We start from the raw sequence: 21,931 nt of genomic DNA, 5'->3' as shown, positions 1-21,931 counted from the left end.
ACTTGTCTTATTACCATCATTTTTCGTCTTAATTCTTCTTCGTTTCTTCTTGTAATCTAATCATTTAATTAATTCGTTTTATTAATAATTTCTCCTCTTGACTCCTAACTTTAGTTCTTATTCCCATTTTCAATCTTATCCATCATTTTTTTGCAGTCTCTTAGTTCGTTATTGCTGTTTTTCTTGTTCATTGTTGCCTTGTTGCCTATATCTTTATCAATCTCTCGTTCTTTTTACCATTTTTTGTCCTTTACGACACCTCTACTTGATGTCTTACTTATCCAGCTATTCTTCTCCTTTCTGTTTTCTATCTTATTCATTATTTCTTCTTTTACTTCTTGCCTCGTTCTTCTTGATATTCTTGCTGCAACTTATCCCATCCTCTCTTCGCTTTCTGCCTTATTCCTAATTTGTCTTTTCTCTTCTTGCCATCTTCCGTCTTTTTTGTAATCTCTACTTGATGCTTTTTCTTCCCGTGTTCAATCATACTTCTTTGTGCTTCTTTTTTTATTCTTGCTGCGACTTGCCTTATCCCTTTCATTCATCATCTTATTTTCTTTCTTACTTCTCATTGCTTTTCCTTATCCTTTTTGTCCTATTCATAATTTTTCTCCCCAATCCTGGTCTTGTCTATAGTTTCTTCTTAGTACTTTTTGTCTCGTCCTTATTCTCTTTCTTTACTTATACTGTTTTTATTTACATTTGTTCTTACTGGCTTCTTACTGGTTTTACTCGCTCCTCTTCCAATGTTTTTCATCATCTCTACTTCATGCTTTTTGTCAAGTTCTTGATCTTCTTTCTGCCTCTGTCTTTTTTCTTCTTCATAACTCGTTTCTCTTTTTATTCTACCACTTGTTACTCTGATCCCTGTCATTCTTCTTAATTTCGTATTCTCCATTTCTTTTTTCTTTATTTCTTGTCTTGATCTTGTTCTTCTTCTCCAGTTTCTTTATTGAGCTTCATTTCTTCTTACTTTCTTATTTTTACGCTCATGCATTTCTTATTTTTGCTCAATTTTTGCATTGTTACTGCTTGGCTCATCATTTTTCATCATATCCATTTAACATTTTTTGTTGAGGTCTTATTCTTTTCTCTGTTTTCTGTTTTATTCTTATTTTCTTTTCTGTATCTTACTGCTACTTGTTCTTGCTGCTACTTGCCACACCCCTATCATTCTTCTTATTTTTCTACTCTTCGCTTCTTCTTGATGGATTTGTTCTTCTTCTTCTTTTATTTAAGCACTTAATTTCTTCTTACCAAAACTTATCTTCTTCCCTTTTTTCTTCATCCTATCTCGTTTTTCTGTACTTCTTGTTACCTCTGCTTGTAGAGCTCGACAACCGCTCTTATTCTTCGTCCTATTTTGTGTCTTACTTCTCATTTCTTTTTTCTGCTTCTTGCCTTGTTGTTCTTTTTACTCTTGCTGCGTTAACTTATCTCATCCCTGTTATTCTCCTTGTTCGTTCTTGCTGTGTTTGTCATACTAATCTTGTTCTTCCTCTCAGTTTCTTTTTTGTTCTCTATTTCTGTTTCCTATCTTTCCGCTGTTTCAGTTTTGTAACGTTTCATGCAATCAACACAACGGTTTCTAATATGTATTTATTTTTTTGGTTTTATCCCTGACATGGTAAAGCTACTCTTACAAAAAACCACTGCTAAAACTCAATATGATTGTATCCTGACTTAACCTAGATTAACCTATTTGCAGAGTGTCTAGCGTCATACCAAATGTAAAGTCTTTAAGGCACGTTCGGGTTCCACTACACTAAAGCTACAATTCTTAAATACATGACAAGTTTAACGCATCAGTGTCATTCTTCTTCTTATTTTCTTATTCCTCGATCTTCTAGCTTGCTTTGTCTTGATCTTGTGCTTGTTCCTATTTTCTCTTGATTTCTTCTTGCCGCTTATTACCTCCTTCCTCTTTTATTACTGTTTTCTTATTACTGACATTTGAAATAATTGCATTAATCACTCCTTGCCTCCTCACATTTTTGCTATATTTTCTATTCCTCCGGATGCATCTCACATCCGAAAATCTGTAAATCTTCTGTATCAAATAAAATTAATTTATTTAACGACACGAGAAGTTTCATTTGCAAAAAACCCGCTTACGTAAGTAAAATATTTTATCATACAGCACAAGAACACATTGTAAGTCTAATGCGAATTATGCGCTCATACACATGTAAACATGCAAAAAGCCACCCACCGGGGCTCCGTTCATTTCCATTAAATGGCATAGAAACAAAAGCATTTGCGACCCAAAGACAAAAAAGGGGCGCATCGAGACAAATGAACTGAGATAATTTGAGTGCAGATGCAGCTTACGTAACACCTATTGAAGCAGAAAACCGCTTTGTTTCCTGACTCTTGAAAAAAGACTGAATGTGTCCATTACACGAATTAAAATGTCAACTATAAAAGGATAAAAAAGGAACACGTCCTAAACAAACCACCCTCCTAAAATTCACCTGTTTCAACCGACTAATTTTGCTCCTTTTATGGCAGACCCGTAACTAATTAAAGCCAGACGTCGTAAATCAGAAGGTTTTCCAAAAAATAACTCAAAAATCAACAAGAGTGTCGCTTAAAGATGACGTATGGCACTAGAAAAAAAAAACAATTTTCGATGTTGAATAAACACGAAGCTTAGGCCAAAAGGTCTCTTGAAACTCGAGACGTTAGGACGGTAATGGCACGTCAAGGGGGGTAAGAAAAAAATCAACTGGTGAATTAGGACCATATGTGCGTTCGGTAATTTGAGAATTTTAAGGAATTTATGGATGCAGGTTTTACGAAGACTGATGAGATTAGAAGCAGTTATTAAATTGTGTTCCAGGCTTTCTGTAGGAAGTACTTTGAAAAAAATACGAGGCATTAAAATCCTGAAGATTTTTACGCAAATGATAGATACATCTTTACAGAGTATCACTATAATATAAAGATCACACTGCTGGTGATGACGAGTGAAAGACAATATCGAACCAACTAAATATTGGATATACTAAGAAGTTCTACTTCATTCTTTCTTGCTGATCCTGATCTCGTTCCTCCTCTTCTTGTTGTTTTCTCTGCCACATCTAATTTTTTAGTTCCTGATTTTTTCCCCTTCCTCTTGTCCTTTCTTGCTTGTTTCTCCATTTTTGTTTTTTTTTGTCATTACTCTTGACCCTCTTGTACTGGTGTCTATTTGAGGTTATCTCAGTCGGGATGTCAGTTATAATCATGTCCTGAAGTCCCATTTATTTCCGGATATTTATACTTTCTGTTTTTGATATTCTGGCTAATCTTCTTAGTGCATCCATTTTGGTTGCTTCTACTATTCTTTTATACTTTTCCGTCATTCGCCAAGTTTATAAACCGTATAATAAATTGCCTTTAATTAGAGTATTATTTTACGCTTTATTATATTTATACTCCAGAGAATTCCGTTCAGACAGTTAATTGCTTTCCGTGCCTGTATGATTCTCATTCTTAGTTCTTTGTCGTCTGAACCCGTTTTACTAATAATATAACCCCTAGATATTTATATACTTCACAGGCTTCTATTTCTTGTATGTTTTCCAACTTTAGATTACAACTTTCTCCTTTTCTGCCTATGCAGTAGTTTCCGTAAAATATATTTTAGGTCTTCTTTATCCCCTATCAGTACTGCCTGGTCATCTGCACACTGTAGACTAGATATTGTTCTATCAATTGGACGTACCCCTATTCCGGCACATTTTTGCTTCTATTTTAGTAAGGTCTGACGAACTCTCTTTAATAAGTGAAAGAAAGAAGAATCTTCTGTCATGAAGGACTTCTGAACATTCAGCTGGTCCAAATGGAATCATTCCTGGTCTTAGTTCCGATGTAAATCATTACATCTTTTGCCCTTTAATCCAACCTCATATCATTGTCTTTTACTTCAAATCAATTCCAAGGTTTTCTTTTTGATTTTGTAGTAGTTCATGTTTTCATGTTACTGCTTTCACCGTTTGATGGAACGATTTCTTATTCTACGTTGCAACAAGGTTCATGAAAATTGGGAGATGGTGCGATGCCTTTGGCAAAAGGCGTTGATTTGAATTGAATTGACGAAACAGTGGGCTGCCAAGGCAGTTGTGCATATAGGTCTCCTGATGGACCCGTCATGCCCCACCGGGGGTTACCACAGCCCAATGGCACAGCCCAATGGCCTTAAGAAACCGATAAGGCTCTCTGGTCTGAAGGACTTAAAGTCGCTCGGTACACTGAAAGTGTTACCCAAGTATTTGAACCTGGCGCGCGTGAGTGCTGGGCATTCCCCGACTACATGGTCAACGGTTTTATCCTCCTCACAGCACCATTGGCATTCCGGGTTGTCCGCAATACCGATAGTATGGAGATGGCTTCTTAAGTGCCAGTGACCGGTTAAAAGACCTGTCACTAGCCGAATTTCGCGTCTTTTTAGGCGTAGTAGATTTTTGGTGAGACAGGCAGAGGGCCCACCTATGTGCGCTTTGGCCTGTCTCATACCAGGGGACTCAGTCCATCTTCGGTGGGTCCACTTGTCCAGCAGACCCTTCATTGACGCGACCGCAACGCATTTGGCGATACCAACTATGGGTTCCGGCCCCATCGGCACATTCGCGGATCCCAGTCTGGCAAGAGAGTCCGCTTCCTCATTACCTGCATGGCCAGGTATCCAGACGAGCTAGACCCTGCATCCAACCTGTACCAGTTTTTTCAGGACTTTTATGCACTCTAGTACAAGCTTGGAGCGTACCTTTGCGGCCGTAATAGCCTTAATGGCAGCTCTGCTGTCCGAGCATATTAATACGACTGTATTGCGGTGTCCGCAGCTTAGGATTTTCTGTCCGCATTTTAATACAGCGAATACTTCGGCCTGGAAGACAGTGGCGTGCTCCCCAGCGAGTATGCCATACTGGTATATGGGATCCCACCAATAAGCCCTGATCCAGCTCTGTTATTCATTCTGGAGCCATCTGTGTACCAAATAGTCCCCCTATTTAGCAATGCAGGTCTGTTGGAATGCTGCCACTCCTCTCTGCCTGCAATGTGCGTCACGAATCCCTCGCAGTCCACAGTCACTGGAGACATGCAGTCACTGCCCATCAGAAGGAGAGGACATTCCTGTATGGCCCGTGACCAAATTTTTGCGTGACCGGTCTCGCCAGCACGTAGTTCGCCGAGGACGTATAACCTGTAAAGCAAAAGGCGTTTTTTGTACAAATTCTTAAAGAGTACATGTTGAATATCACTAAGAGTCTAAGCGACATTAGTGTAAACGAAGCTTAAACTTGAGGTGCGCTTGACAGTTTAAGAGCACGTGGCAATTGAAGACGCAATTAGCTGCAATTTATAAAAATACAAACTTTATTATTATTTTGTACTGATGATTATCTAGTTTTATATTAAAATTGTACTAAAATAGTCTCATTCATGGCCAGAGGCATCACTAAGAAATTTCTGTGTATATATGTGGTTCATTATGGTTATAGACAGCAGAACGAACCACGATATTGCCAACTGTCTGAAGTTTCAAATTGTCGCGGTTTTATAACCTGAAATGTTACGACTCAACTGCCTGGAATAAAATTACACATCAATATGATGCTATGGAAATGCTTATAGACAGCACAAGGAACTAAAATGCTGCCAACAATCTGGAATTTCATATTTTCAAGGTTTTACTGCCAAAAAAAAAATTACAGCAATGGCCTCAGGGTTCCATGTGTTTTTTATAAGCTTTTTCGCGTGACTCCTATGTTGAATGAAGTCTTATAGACAGCACACCGAACTGCAGTGCTGCCAACCTAGTCCAGGTGGATCAATTCCTAAGCCTGATCTGAGTTCCAAATAATTTACATCTTCTGCTCTTTAATCAAACTTTATATCACTGTCTTTTACTTCAGATTTTTTTTCTTAGTTATAGCAGTTCATATTAGTTCATATAACTGCAGGACTTGGACTATTCTTTACCATTTCTATCATTGTCTATGTTACAACAAGGTCCAGAACGTCATCGATGGAAGATAGGATTCCAAGTTTAGAATGAGATGGCTTAAGTACCTGATATTTCCTATTTATTTTCCTGCTTCTGTTGCTTTCAGGTTTCAGTAGGTTTCATATAGGTTCAGTACGATTTATAAAAAGACGTAAAGTTTGTTGTACTTCTTCTTAGGGTGTTTTTTAAATCGTATTACAAAGAATAGACAAGAATGTTTAAAATTTTGAGAATTAGAGGAATTGCGTGGTAATGCGATAATTTTTTTAAGTGTTGGTAATGGAAGACTCTGTACAACAGACCACAAAGAGTTGTATAGCTTTCTTAAATTTGATTCAGTCGATAATGTGGTAAGTAAGAAGAAACTACTGGATCGAATGTTTTGTGTATATCTATCTCCAACTGTACCAAGTTCAGCAAGACGTGTTTTTAAATACGACAGGCATCGGTAATTATAGACGCCTGGCATGGTTAAAATTTGTAATTATTTAAATAAAAATCTTCAACTGTCAGTTGGATTTTTATGACACAATATCTTAGTTGCAGATTTTTGCATTTTAAAAACTTGTATCCAGTCTGTTAAACCTCCCCAGAATACTATAGGATAGCCATGAGTTAAAAAGATGCATATATGCAGTTCGGTCGACTTCAAGGAGAGCTATTTTGGAGACCTGGCAAAGTAGGTAGAGGAAATAACCAAGATATTCTTAAAAACTAATTGATATGTGCTTTCCAAGTTAATTGATTAATACAGGTCCGTCAATACAGTTTCCAGGAAACCGCACATGATATGCCTTCATTTTTTTCTCAGGAAAAAGGGGAAATCATCAATTTTTTCTATATTGAGACATAAATTATTATCTAAAAACCATTACTTAAGTTATAACAGTTACTTAACGTTTTGGAAAATTTTTACCATAGCTGAGAAGGGTAGATGACTTTGAACCTTGATATGAGAGCCGGAAGTTCATTGACATACAAAAAATAGCAGAGAACGTCTCTTAATATGGATCCCTTGTGGCACACCTGTACCAATTGGCAATGCTAGTTTGCTAAGCAGAACGTGGAGTGGGCACATAGTCAAAAGTCTTTGGAGATGATTAAATATTGCAGAAATACACTCCTCCTTCTTGAAATGTGTGACTATGTGACCCTCTTCAATCGGCAATAATTTCCAGGATAATTTTTCATGATCTTTTTTGAAAATTGGCCTAACCTTACTAATCTTTAGCTGCTCTGCAAAAAAAACCGATATAAACATTTTTTAAATTATTATGGGCAATGAAATTGTTAGATCTTCATTTAGTTTATTTAAAGTTATATTGTTAAAATTCTATACAGGGTAACAATTTAAAAATTTGAAATTACTATATATTAGGAACGAAAAACTGAATAAAAAATGCTGAAAACAGTTTCTATAAAATAACAGGGGAACAAAAAGAAGCATATTATCTCACCCTTATCTGCAACTCCTTGGACAGAAGGTGAAGCTGAAATACTACACAGGTCTATCGAACACTAATAGCACAGTCTAACAATGTTGAAATCTATATACTTTGCTAATAGTTCGAAAATTAGAGGGATATAACGGGTTATCCATTTTATGCTTGGGAAAGTAAAGTTAAATAAAACACACAAGATATTCAGATGGAGACGAAATTTGTATTTTGTTTTAAAGATTGAATCATTCCATTATATGTGAAACACAATATCATTTAAATGTCCACCGCGGGACCTCTGACAAACTTCAATCCTTTTAAGAACATTTTCAATCACTTTTCGGCACATTTCAGGTGATATCTCGGCTAGAACTTCACGAATGTTGGCTTTAAGTTGTTGAAGAGTTTGAGGGTTATTGGCGTAGACACGATCTTTGGCATAGCCCCACAAAAAAAATCCAAAGGTGTGAGATCACAGGATCCTGGGGGCCAATAGATATCACCTAAACTTGAAATTAAACGTCCTGGAAACTTCTCTTGCAAAAGAGCTCGGTTGGCCTGTGTTGTGTGACTTATGGCCCCGTCCTGTTGGAACCAAATGTCTTCCAGATCTTCTTCTTTGATTTCTCTCCAAAAACAATTGGTCAACATGCTTCCATACCGCTCAGAGTTTACTGTTAAGGCTCTCCCACCATTGTTTTCAAAAAAATACGGACCAATGACACCACCAGACCATAATGCACACCATACAGTCACTTTTTCCGGATGCAAAGGCCTTTCTACGATCGCCTGAGAATTTTCAGAGCCCCATATGCGGCAATTCTGTTTATTTACGTAGCCACACAGCGTAAAATGAGCATCATCACTGAAGAAAATTCTGCTCGAAAAATGAGCATTAGCAGCTTGTTGTTCAAGCACCCAATTTGCGAATGTTCTGCGTTGTCCATGGTCTGTAGGCTTAAGTTCTTGAGTGAGTTGGACTTTGTACGGATGGAGCTGTAAATCCAGATGCAAAACTCGCTACAGTGAGCCGTAAGACAAACCCAAATTTTGAGCACGCCGAGGAATTGACAAATTTGGGTCTTCCTCCACATTTTGAGCCAACCTTAATCAGCTCGTAAAGCTCTAAACGTTGACACAGAAGAATCACCATTTTTATACAACAATTTAATAATTTTAGTACGTTGTTCGGCTGTTAAACGATCCATATTTATAAATGGCAAACCTTCAACTAAAAAAAACGCTTCACATGACGTTTATTTCTGACAGGTGTCAAACGGCAGGGTTGTACTTAGGCAACCTCGAATTGGATAATCCGCTATTTATCTTTAGAAGAATGCTTATTACAAATCCAACAGGTCGCAGCACCTCCTCATTATGTAATTCCCGTTAGGCAATAGGTGGCCTATTGAATGGCCATCTAGATGACCGGACCTAACACCTTTTGAGTCACTAAAGCCACTCCAGCATAGAATAGTTCAAGAATGCCGTGCTATATCCACAGAAACACTTGTAAATGTAAGTGAAGAAGAAGTTAAATTGAGCGAACCTTCGAAGGATCAACAGCGCTTAAATACATGGTTGATCTGTTATTGATATACTTTAAGGTTATTAGTGAAGGATCTAGCCTTTTGATTATATTGAAGATGATCTATGATAAAATTACAAACATTTATAATAGTTTAAAAGAGTACATAGATATCTCCAGCTTATATACTAATATTTGGATTACTATAATATGTTCTCCAAAAATAGACCCTTAATGGACGTCTTGAAAATTGTGTCAATGTTTCGTTTCATGCTTTACAACGAAAGGCCTTATCTTATTTCTGTGCCTCTGAAAAAGACCGAAATGTTAGCAAAAAAAATGAAAAAGACTTTTAGAGAGTCTTACTTGGCTCCATAACCAACTAAATTTAAGAACTAAAAATCTTTTATTTTACTCCAGGCCTTTGACGTAATTTTTAATATCTTCTTATATACAGTTTTTAGTTCTAACATAAATACATTTTTTGATGAGGTCAACATGACGCAATGAAACTAATAGAAAAACCACCACTCATTATGATGATTTCTTAAACTATTGGGGAGTGACTTATCTCTTCATCCCTTGAAAAATATGTGTCTCAAAGATATTTTAATTATCATTTTATTAACCAACTTTTTTTGCAGGACTTATATTTACTACCATGGGATAACATTTTATATCAAAATAATAAATCGATAGTAAAATAGTAATTTTTAATTTTAAACACTTTTTAATAAACATGGTCCTTTTAAAAACGCAAGAATGACTAAACCTAAAGCTCCTTGGCTAACATCTGAGGTACTTCTTTTTCAAAAACAACGTATTGAGGCATTAAGGAAATTCAAGACAACAAGGGATATAGAAGATTGGGAGAATTATAAATTTCTGAGACATCTTACTCTGGCTACAGTTAGAAGAAAAAAAAAGAAGCACCTAAATCTGTCAGCTTTGGTCGTCATTAAAAAAGTTGAACATTTGTAGAGATAAAAATAATACCAATATTCCGGAACACCTGTCTGATCCAAATCAAATTAACACCTTCTTTTCTCAATTTCTTCAAAATTCCTCACATTGTGATGAACAAATTCAGCGTTATAATAATGATGTATTTGATAATAACCTGCATTTCACACCTAATCTTGCAACTGTTGAAGATAATTTTAAATAGTATCAAGTCTAATACGACTGAAGTGGATCAGATTTCACCAAAAATGTTAAGGTATTGTAGCCCCTTTATTGATGATTACATATTATGCCACATAATAAATTGTTGTATAGAAGCTCACTATTTCCCCGATCAATGGAGACTTTCGATTGGTAAACCCTTATCAAAAGTTGCTAGCCCAGAAAATTATAACGACTTGCGCTTTAATTTTAAGTATACTTCCAGTACTTTCAAAAATATGTGAAAAGGTACTTACCATCAGATGCTTTGTTATTTTTTTGATGACATTATTCCGGCTACGCAATGTGGCTTTAGGGAGAACTTTGGTACCTCTGTAGCTCTACTAAATGTACTGGATGATATAATGAACGCTATTGATAAGCAACAGATTGCTGTTCTGGCGCTTTTAGATTTCTCTAAGGCGTTCGATACAATAAATCATGCCCTTTTACTAGCTAAGCTTAAATATTATGGCTTTTCAATGGAGCCTATACAGTTAATTGAGTCATATTTGAATAATAGATTTCAGACAATATTTACAAATAATTCTTATTCTAATAATAATCAGACAAAATCCTGATTAAAAGGCATAATTTCAGCTTCTCAACGCAGTTGAAGGCTATTGCAGCCTATAAAGTGGAATAATTTACCAAAAAAAAGTATCTAATAGTAAGTACCCAAAGAAAAATAAATAAACAGTGCAAAAAATCGAGGAAACACATTTAAAACATTTTTACATAAATAAAATAAAAAAGAGAATATACAAAAATAAAAACCTATTACAAATCCAAAATTCATAATTTTAAATGCATTACTCTGTTTTTTTTAAATAATATTCTGGAGCTTAGATTTCATGCATTTTTGGAAGCCGTTTGTCATTAGCGAAAGATCAGTAATATATTTATTTCCTACAGATGCAATATTATAAGGAAATGATGGTTTAAAAATTTCTTTTCGATGTTGTGGAATATCTAAACGCCGTCTATTTCTAACATTAGCCTGATGATGAATATCAGCTCTAAATACCACCCTATCCAATAGATATTGTGGGCACCTCATCTTAAGAATATTGTAGCAAAATACCAGGCTCACATTTTGTCTGGAGTGTCCCAGGGTTCTGTCCTGGAACCTCTGCTTTTCCTTGTATATACAGCAGACATTCTAAAGTTTGTAAGGTGCAAGCGCGTTTCCTGATGATACGCAGATATATGTATAAAACTTTCAAACCTGATAATCTTAAAGAAGCGGAGATTGGTATAAACAATGACTTAAATATAATAAATCAATTATCTAAAAAACATAATTTAAAATTAAATTCCTCAAAATCTTGTTTAATGGTTTTTGAAAATACAAATATAACTACAAATATTAAAAGTGTAATAAATGTTCATGTGGAGGGCTCTAAGCTTTCGGTTGTTGAAACTGCCAAAAATTTGGGCATTGTGATGGACAGTAAATTGAGATTCAGGGAGCATGTTAAAAAAATTGTTCAAAAATCGTTTGCAGCTTTAAAACTCTTATATAGTAATAGAGATATTCTAGAAGTCTTAAATGCAGCCTATGTGAGGCCATGGTGCTCTCTAATTTTAACTACTGTGATTATGTTTGCGGTTTTTGCTTAGATAATGATTGTAAAATGCGTATACAAAAAATTCAAAATGCCTGTATAAGATTGGTTTATGGCTTAAGTAAGTATGATCATATTTCGCAATATTTTAAAACAATTAACTGGCTTAAAATGGACAATCGTAAAATTCTTCACTTTTCCACTTTTTTGATAAAAATCATTAGCGGCCCAAAGGCATCTGCGAACATAAGGAATAGATTGTTGTTTAGAGCAAATGTACACGGTGTAAATGTTAGAGCTAGAAATAAGTTAAGTGAGTAAGTGCTATGTTTCAGCGATCGTTTTCTTACAATGCTGTTCAGTGCTACAATAAAATACCTGCAGAATATGTTGACCTTCGTGCAGATAAATTAAGGAGGAAATATACAATTGTTCTTGAATGAATGTTCAAAACAATTCTTTTACTGTTTAATATGTATCAAAGTTGCTATTTTTTATAAAAGAAGAAAACTTTTTTTGTGTTACATTATAATTGAGAATCTTTTTTTACATATTTTACATGTTGTTATAATGTTGGTTTATATACTTCGAATAAAACCTGATCTGGTTCAGTGGAGTAGCTATATAAAGCTAGACTGCGCCAGGTTCAGGTACTTTCTTTATTTTTTTTGTATGAAGTTTGTAATGAATTTGAATAATAAAAGATCTTTATCATTAATATTATTATTATTATTATTATTATTATTATTATTATTATTATTATTATTATTATTATTATTATTTTATATTTAATATAATTTTATCCTCTTGCCGAGTTTGAACGAGTAAGTTGAGTAAATAAGAATGAGTGACATGTAGAAGTTTATGAAAATCCGCAGGAAATCCACGAAAACATTGAGCACCTGAATATTTGACGGATATTAGAAACCAGTTGTCTAAGATAATCGATAAACTACTAGATAATATTGGTGCATAAGACAACCTATATTTCACTTAGCAATGCGGCAATTTAATTTAATTTAATTTCCACGCAGAATTACATAAAATATCCCGAAGATAAGGAAACGAGGTCTGCGGCATATTATTTAATAATTGCACAATTCCGTTTAAGGGCATTGCAACATATCGCAAATATTCTCGGGCCGCAGCAGCAGTTTTGATTGTATAAGTCGCCTTTGGTACGCCCACTCGGTGTATACACAGTCGCACTTATCTCGTTATTACGCAGAGTGATATAGTGCCCACTTCCTATATACGATTGGTAGGTAATGTGCATGTTGTGGATATTTTTGTCTGGGATTTTTTTCCCTGATTTTTTCTTTCCTGTTACGTCACGCCTTTGAATATTCCGCCCACCATTTCGGTTAGATTCGTAATTGGTGTTTGTATGACCAAAATTGAATGAGCCAACGAGTGATGCGAGGCCCCTGGCCACGTATAAAGTCTTTTTAGTACAATTTTAACATAAAACTAGATGATCATTAGAACAAAATAGTAACAAACGGTGAACGATTAAAAAGTGTGGACGAAAAACCACTTGTGCACTCGCACCACCACGCAATTCTGATTTTCATAACTTTTGCAACTCTTGTACATTGTAGTAAAATTAACAAAACACCTTGAATGAACATTGAAAAACGTGTAATGACGACATGATTGATATAATCATACTGAAACTATATGAAACCTATTGAAACCTGAAAGCAGGAAAATAAACAGGAAATAGGCAAATCAGGTATTCAGATAACTATAGCTAAAGCAGAATGCTTAAAGAACGTCATTTCAAGCTTGGAATCATCTTCCATTGATGATGTTCTGGACCTTGTTGTAACGTAAAAAATGGTAGAAATGGTAAAGAATACTTTCCTTTTTTTCACCTAATCTATTTAACTATAATATAAATATGCGCAACTCCTAATTCTCGCTATTCCTATTTGGTATTTCACGTCTGAAGACCAGTCTTCACATAACGAAGACCCCAGGTAGTTAAACTTTTTTACTCGTTCTACGTCTTCACTATCCTTTAAGAGTTCTGGAATTCGCATTCTGGAACTCGTCTAATTTGTGGGTGATTACTGGGAATTTTGTCTTCTTTTTGTTGATGTTATTTACCATAAGTCGGGTGTGTATTTCAACTGTGTCCCTTATTCATATCGTCTGCTATTAGATCTGTTATCTATACATCGTATATTGTTGATCAATGTGCCATTAGGGTGTTAAACAGAAGTGGGGGGAGGACAGATCTCTATCTTACACCTCCAAAGATTTTCTGCGCTTTTGTAACCTCGTTGTCAAATCTAACTGCAGGTTGGTTCTAGTACAAGTTTTTAATACAGCGTAAATCTTCGAATTCGTAACAGACCATACAGGCCGTGACGTCACTTGTTAGTTAACCGATATTTTTCTTGCAGGCGTTAAGCGTGAACGTTCAGTACTCGTATGGCAATTCTTGAGTTTTATTTAAACAGCCATTTAAAATATTTGTTGTTTACACTGCGATAGACATGCAATCAAAAAATTATCAAAGTTCATAGATGAATCATAATCTAACAAGTACATACATCTACAAGGACGCCAGCCAAACCTATAAGATGTTATTCAAGTTCCTAAATAAGCCAGAAGTTTTTTTTAAAACGTGAACGTGACAATGTAATTGGGAGACATACAACTAAAATATTTGATATTTAAATTTTCCCGGTGAATCAGCTTTTCTTTCATTTTCTACTCTTCAATTAATGAAGTTTCATTTGTTTTAGGTCAATGGTATTCTTGCATAAAAAATACTCTTTTTGAATAGCCCATTTGATAACAAACATCAAGCTAAAAACCATTTTTCAAAAGTATACTTTTTTTATAAGTAAGTTATATCCGCTCGCCATACGGGGTGTGACGTCACTTGTTAGTTAACCAATACTTATGCTGAGGGTGTGTAGCGTGACAACGCGCGGTACTCGCACGACAATTTACGAGTTTTATTTAAACAACCATTGAAAAATATTTGTTGTTTACACTGCGATAGATATGCAATCAAAAAATTATCAAAGTTCATTGATGAATCGTGATCTGACAAGTACATCTACAAGGACGGAAGCCAAATCTTAAAACTTTATTCAAGTGTCAAAATAAGCTTTTTTAAATTTTTATCAGTAGTGTCCGTACGCGATTTTTAATTGCATATTCATTAAAAATGGTACGCCGCAGCTTTTTCTAAAAAGAAAAATAATTTCACATATCGTCATTTAGTTTAAAGCAAATTTGATCCCTTGCCTTTTTTTCGTACGATGCAAGGTTTTTGAATAAAAAATAAAAACTATCTCCCAGGTTCTATGTCAGTTTACACGGAAATGAAGAGTTTTCTTTCAAAAGATCCGCACTACCTAAAGAAAAGTGTTTAAAAATATAAAAAGTACCTAAAAGAAAAATATTACTGCATCGTATTAATAATCCTGAGATAGAAATTCATAGTTCACTGTCACAGATAATTATAAATTCATCCATTCAAATAGTGCACCATGGCAAAAAATGATTGAATAAGCGAAGAATTATTAGTATAATTTTACTGAAGCCACCTGAATTGTGAAGAATTCCTAAATATCTTAGATAGGTTGAAATCTTCAGCTCTATTTAAAGGCCTACATCATTAATTTGTAAGAAACGTTAAGTACCCTTAGGACCATAATGTGAAATATCTTACAAAAGACTTATGATAGATTACTGGAATTTCGCTGAAAGTTCCCAGAGATCAAAGGGAGTTAAAGAAAAAGTCAATAAAATGGCCTTGTCTTATGGATTTCATGTTCTTAAGCAAGCTTTAAAGCGTAAATAGATTCCAAGTTACTGACATGAAGCAGAAGTTCACATAAGGATCCTGATGAATTTCTGAAGCCCGAGGAAAGAAGTTGGAAATGAAAATAAGTCACTTTGGTTTTAAGTCATGGACTAGGCCTAAAGAGCTTAAGCTCATCTCATCCTTCTCTGAATTAAATGAAGAATTTTCCCACAGAATATTCAAACTACTCAAAAGAAATTCTAGCTGGAGCTAAGGTAACTAAGAATTCGCTATCGAAAAACGGCTGACTGGATTTTAACGATTGAAACTAACGACAGTTCACTTAAGGATCCTGATGAATTTCTGGAGACTCAATAAGAGTTATCAGAAGCCAAAGAACCTGGCAATGTCAACGAGTTACCTTGGTTCCACGTCTATACATTCGATGTAAGGTGGCCATGTCATCCTTCTTAATGTAATGAAATGAAGAATTTCCTTGCAGAATATGTAAACTACCTACTCGATGAAAAATCTAACTGGAGCTCACATTGGTAGGCATGTTTGAGTTTCTGAGAAACTCAGAGTTGGCGCTCAAACAACCACTGGTTAATAAATGAATTTGTCCATTGGAGGTACTGATATGATCCAGAAGGTACGTAAGGATCTACGTAAGGATCTTGATGGATTTCTATGGAGTCTCACCAAGAGTTACCAGATTCCTTGGAAATGCTAATGAGTCATCTCAATTTCACGTTGGATTAAGTGTAAAGAGCGTGGACTTGTCTCACCCTTTTCTGTAGAAGAAAAGAAAATAAAGAATTCCTTCATAACTTAAAAAATTTGTATTAAACTGAAGGAGAATTTGAGAAGTATTAAAACGGAAATAAAATTAAGGCTTATTATTAACACATAATTGTCTGTTAAAATTTAGACACTACAATTCGGGGCAGCCTGTATATGTAACAATTTGATATTCCATTTTCCATCTAAACATTGTAAGGTTATAAACAGTAGTAGTAAGTTTCACTTTTGTGTAGCAACCTAAAAAAAGTTTGTTTGAAGTGATTTTGCTTGGCTCGTAATTTGCACTGGACTTCAATGAAGATTATTAGTTGGCATTACTAAGATTATAATTTGTCACAAACAAAATAATTGGGGGTATATAAGGAGGTATATAGGTTAAATAAAATTTGTGGGTACTGCAACAATGTTCTTTAACTAACCCATAGGAGGAGTTCTAAAAAAGCTCCCATCAGAGTTTTAGTTGCCGTAACAATAGAAACGTCCTGTTCCTCGTATTATTTTATACCTGCTTTTATAACTAATTTGTTGACCTGTCCTCTATGCTATCCACACTTTCGGGCTACTATTACTAAGTTTTTAGTTATGGCATCCTTTTTTTTTCTCAGTGCAGGACTTCAGAAGCTACCACATAAAGTTGTAATATAGCAGACCCACCATGAATTTTCCACCCTTTGAACTCGACAATCTTAACTTCAACGAATTGAGAAACATACAAATAAGAAATAAGAAGAAACCATCCATGGACCTGCCAAGTTGTGAAAGTCATTAGTCTCTACTTCCTAATCATAGCTCTTGGTGTCTACTTAATATACTGAAGAAGATGAATTGAGAATGAGTCCTAAAAGAAAAGACCTTGTAGAATCCAAGGCATATATTCGCCCCGAAGCTCATCTTTTGAGGAAGACGGAGTTACAGGTACTAACACGCTACCTTATCTGCATGTTAATTGCATGAAAAGCTTTTGTTAGCAAATATACTATTATAAATTTCATAGGTTTTATTGTAAACAGATTCATTAGGTTCACTAGTTTTTAAGATTTAAATTAATTGGAACCGTTCTCAAATAAATTTCTTTTTTAAAAAGCAAATGCATAGCATTTAACTCGCGCGTGGAAATCTGAATTTCAAAAGCGATTTAGATTGTATCTATCTACAATTTGAAACAACGGATTATAGAATTCAGGACTGTTTGCTGTATCTGGTTGTCAATTATTTATTACACGCGAGGGGGGGTATTACATGGTTTAATTGTAAAATCCCGTTTCTTAATCTGCGCCACTGAACGGAAGTGGTCATCATCATCATCACCATCATCGTTGAATTTAAAAGTTAAAACGAGTTAATTCTCGGAATCGGTTCGATTCGCCGCGATGTGAACATTCTGCGAAGATATGTCGTTTTCTGGGTAGGGCACGCTCGTTCGAAGTACCGGTAGCTACCGGTCGACCCACCAGCATTTTTCTTCTCTTACTGCGTACTTACACAATTTATTTGTCATAGAGTGAGAGAAATAATAATTAGGATACCGAGTGTTGTATATTAGTATATCAATCTGTTTACCACATATTCTCTATGATTCTCAAATTCAAAATAGGATTTGTGGTACTTTTGAATAAATGAAACACAAAATGAATCAACAGTTAAAAGCAGCGAATTTTATACAGGGATTAAGAAGATATTTTATTCTTTGCAAATATTTTCCCAAATATCATTCCACTTAAGATTTGTATTTTTCCCAATTATTGCGTTTATATCAGTGAGACAAGGAAGATCAGGAATCAGAATCTCCAACAAGTTATTGCAAATTAGTTCCAGAAATACCTTCTGCATACTATCATAGTGAACTAAACGTGCCAAGGCGTCTTAAAACAACTATAATTCGTATGAAATTTGGGCATGCTTGCTACCCAGCACACCTAAACAAAATTAAAGTGTTACCTACTGATCTGTGCACATTTTGTAATGTTACAGGTGACCTAAATCACATATTTTTTTAATGTAAAAAATATACTCAAGAAATCGAGGTGCTAGTGGTTAATTTACGCGTGTGGAATGTAAACTGGCTAGTCCATTTAATATTATGCATTTATTATCTATTACCTTCCTTAGAAATGTAAGACTTAGTATTTAGTTTATATTTTTAATTAGAATAGTTATCCTAGTTCCAAGTCTCATTCCCTTATGTTTCCCCGACCTGACAGACCCCAGCGGCGTTAAGTGTGTCTTAAATGTCTTAGGATAGCATAATGTAGCTAAGAACCGTCCTATAAATTAGATATATCTAGATATTAAAAATAAGATAACATTAAAAAAAATACATAATTTGGATTTAATAAAGGATAAGGACTATTTTTAAATCAATTATCAGAGTAGTTAGAAATACGCGATACGTAATAATGGCAAATCAAATACGATATAAAAATTGTAACTGGCTGCATGGTTAAATGTCACATGCCAACAAAAAAATAGAAAAAAAAAGATATTTTATGTTTAAATATAACTGGAGGATCCCCAATATTTGCTAATCCACGATTAATAAAAAACCTTAAAAATAACCGCCAGTTAATAACCGTTTAGTTACGTTTCAAACTTTTTCGGGAAAAAAGAAGCAAATTTTAATCCGAGTATTTTATAGTGATTTTATGGTTTTAATTTGCATTTAAATCCGATTTTTATAAAGTTTTTATTACCGAATATTCGTACTGAAGGCTTCCAGGAATAATAAATAAAGATTTGACCCTTTCGGTTAACTAATAGGTTCAAATTGGCCCAACAAACTTATTTAACTGGTGACAAAATTGGAATATTTAAGAGAAATGCGGGTACCTCTAGACTCCACGGGAGCAATTTACACAATGAACGTAAATTAGAAATTTGGAAAGAACCGAATTATGACACGTGTGGTTCATTTTTTGGAATGTTACATGTTATATAACTCACATGCTTGGCAAAACTAAATATATTAACTTAATTGCCTAATATTATTTAAAAATGGCTTTCACTGCATAAACTAATGTTGCTAAATAACTGCAAAAGTGCCTGAAAATATATAAAATAGCTTTAGCTACTCTGAATTTGGTTGTACTGCCTGGAAGAAATTAAACGAGACTTTTTTAACTGAATGAACTAATTTTGTTATATAGAAGCATCAGCGACTATATTATGTCCGCGCCGTCCGACACTACTTTTCGTGTTTTTTGGCATAGGATAAAAATTCATATCTTTGGCTGCATGAGTAGCTAAACGATGAAATTTGGCATGTCACCTCTGAACACTTTGAGAATAATTATGGATCCGTAAACAATTTTTTTTCCGGTACCCCTAAAAGGAGTGGTACCGAGTTAAAGTAAAAAATTCGTAAAAAATTGGGAAAATTCCTTTCGTCCGCCATAATTAACTCAAATTTAAAGCTTTTGAACGACTTGAAATTTTTAGGACATAAGGATTTATTGGAGTTTAAGAGCCCTATACTTTTTGGGCCAGATTCGTATACAGGGTGAGTAATTATGAGCGTATAAAAAAACTATTTAAACTGCTTCAGTGGATAAACTATAATTTGGATTAAATAAATGCTTCGGCGAAAAAGCTTTGTTTTATGAGAGAAATAACATAGTTGGAGCTTTTTTTTTAAATTTTTTAACGAGTTTTTAAAAAAAAAGTTTTGATGAAAAAAAAGCTACATTATTTGTCTTTCAAATGCCACATAAGCGAAATTTTTGTGAATCATACAGGGTGAGAAATAAGTAATATCAAATGAGGAAATTGTGTATTGGGGCCAGGAAAATTCGGCAAAGTTTTGACGTCTTACAAAAAATTTTCTTTTTCTTACCAAACAATAGAAGGCCAAACCAAAAAATGGCGGGTTTCATTCATTTAAAAATAATGTGATTTAGACACCGTGAAACGTATTGAAACATTTAAATTAAAATATAGATTTTGGTATTATGTGAGTTTTAGGATATTGGAAAAAAATATTTGAAATTATACAATTATGGATTTAGGATTTGTTTAGGGTTTAATTAATAAATTTTGACAGATAATAATTGATATTTGAAATTAGGGTCACGTAATTACCGTAACTTTTTTGCTGTTGATCCTATTAGGTTGATATTTGGTTTTTTTTTGGAAATAATAATTGATTTTTTACAAATTTTTAAAATACTGAGTTTAAAGGTCACGTGACCATCAAAACTTTTTTCGTATTTGTCCGAATTGATTAAAATTTGGTATTTGGGGTTTATTTAGGATAGTGTTCATAAATTTTGACAGATATTTGTCATATTACACACTCTATTGACACACAACGCGACTACATAACACATTATGGTTCGTTAAAGCATGATATCCCAACAACTGGTCCTCTCTTTCCTTGGCATATAAACTTTGGTCTCCCCGACTTAAGTACACCTTATAATTTGTGTTTTTTTTTAAGAATTCCTTTATGGCTCTTCACAGACAACTTACACGTTCCGAACTGATCCTCACGGACCAAAAGTACAGGAGCGAAGCGACTATACTTGTTATATATGAAAATATCTCCAAGTGACTTTCAGTGCCTGTATTAAGAAATTCCCTCATATGTCTGGCAAAACTAAAGAAACTATTTAAATTGTCTTATGGAAGTTAAAAACGGCTTCAACGTATTGGACTAACGTTGTTCTAAAATAAAAGATGACTACAAGTGCCTGAACAAATATAAAACCGATTTCTAAGAAATGAGTTAAACTTCCCGGACTAAGCTTAAATGGACTTTAACTTGCTTGGACTACAAAATAACTTCCCTATGTCTAAGAAACTAAATAAATAAACTTTTTGCCTGAAAGCCAGATTTGCTGATTAAAGATGGCTTCAACTGCACGGACTTTTGATAAAAACTGAAAACGACTTCAATTGTCTGAAAAATATTTGAAGTGGCTTTAGCTATTAGAAAATGAGTTTCATTGCCTGAGAAAAAAATTAAAATAACTTAAAGGCGTGGCAAAACTGAATAAATTACTGTAAGGAAATTAAAAATGGCTTCAATTTTGTTATAAAATCGATTTAATTAAAAAAACGTAAAAATACTTTAACTACTAGGAAATGAACTTTAACCTGCCTAGAATAAGAAATAAATGTTACAACTGCCTCATCATGACCCCTGCATTTGCTAACTTTGTTATAAAATTAATTAATTCGAACTCCCTGAAAACAGTTTAAAATGGCTTTAGCTGCTAAGAAATTAGTTTGACTACTTGAGAGAAAATTTAAGATGACTTCAACTGCCTGAAAATATATAAAATGGGTTTAATTACCAAGAAATGATTTCAACTTCCTGGAATGATTTTAAATTGACTTTAGCTGCCTGGACTATGAAATGTCCTCACATGCCTGGCAAAAATAAACAAATTTCTTCCATTGTCTGATGGAAATTTCATCTTATGGAAAAAATGGCTTCAACTGCATAAACTAATGCGGTCATCAAACTAAAATTGACTGCATATGCCTGGAAAAATATAAAATTGCTTTAATTGCTATGAAATTAATTTAACTTCCTGAAGTAAATTTAAATTTCCTTTAAGCTAAAAAAAAATACTGACTATTTTTATTATTATCCTTAAATCGACTATAAATGCCTAAAAAATATAAAATAATTCTAGTTAAAAGTAAATAAGTTTGACTGCCTGGAGG

This window comes from Anthonomus grandis, chromosome 7 (genome assembly GCF_022605725.1).
Source record: "Anthonomus grandis grandis chromosome 7, icAntGran1.3, whole genome shotgun sequence".
Lineage (NCBI taxonomy): Eukaryota > Metazoa > Arthropoda > Insecta > Coleoptera > Curculionidae > Anthonomus > Anthonomus grandis.
Note: the sequence above shows the minus strand (reverse complement) of the source record.